We start from the raw sequence: 478 nt of genomic DNA on the forward strand, positions 1-478 counted from the left end.
AAGCAGAGACATTACTTTGCCAACAAAGGTTCGTCTAGTCAAAGCTATGGTTTTTCTGTGGTCATGTATGGATGTGAGAGTTGGACTGTGAAGAAGGCTGAGCGCCAAAGAATTGATGCTTTTGAACTGTGGTGTTGGAGAGGACTCTTGAGAGTCCCTTGGACTGCAAGGAGATCCAACCAGTCCATTCTGAAGGAGATCAGCCCTGGGATTTCTTTGGAAGGAATGATGCTAATGCGAAACTCCAGTACTTGGCCACCTCATGCGAAGAGTTGAGTCATTGGAAAAGACTCTGATGCTGGGAGGGATTGGGGGCAAGCGGAGAATGTGACAACAGAGGATGAGATGGCTGGATGGCATGACTGACTCGATGGGCCTGAGTCTGGGTGAACTCTGGTAGTTGGTGACGGACAGGGAGGCCTAGCGTGCTGCTATTCATGGGGTCGCAAAGAGTTGAACACGACTGAGTGACTGATCT

This window comes from Bison bison, unplaced genomic scaffold (genome assembly GCF_000754665.1).
Source record: "Bison bison bison isolate TAMUID 2011002044 unplaced genomic scaffold, Bison_UMD1.0 scf7180017864280, whole genome shotgun sequence".
Lineage (NCBI taxonomy): Eukaryota > Metazoa > Chordata > Mammalia > Artiodactyla > Bovidae > Bison > Bison bison.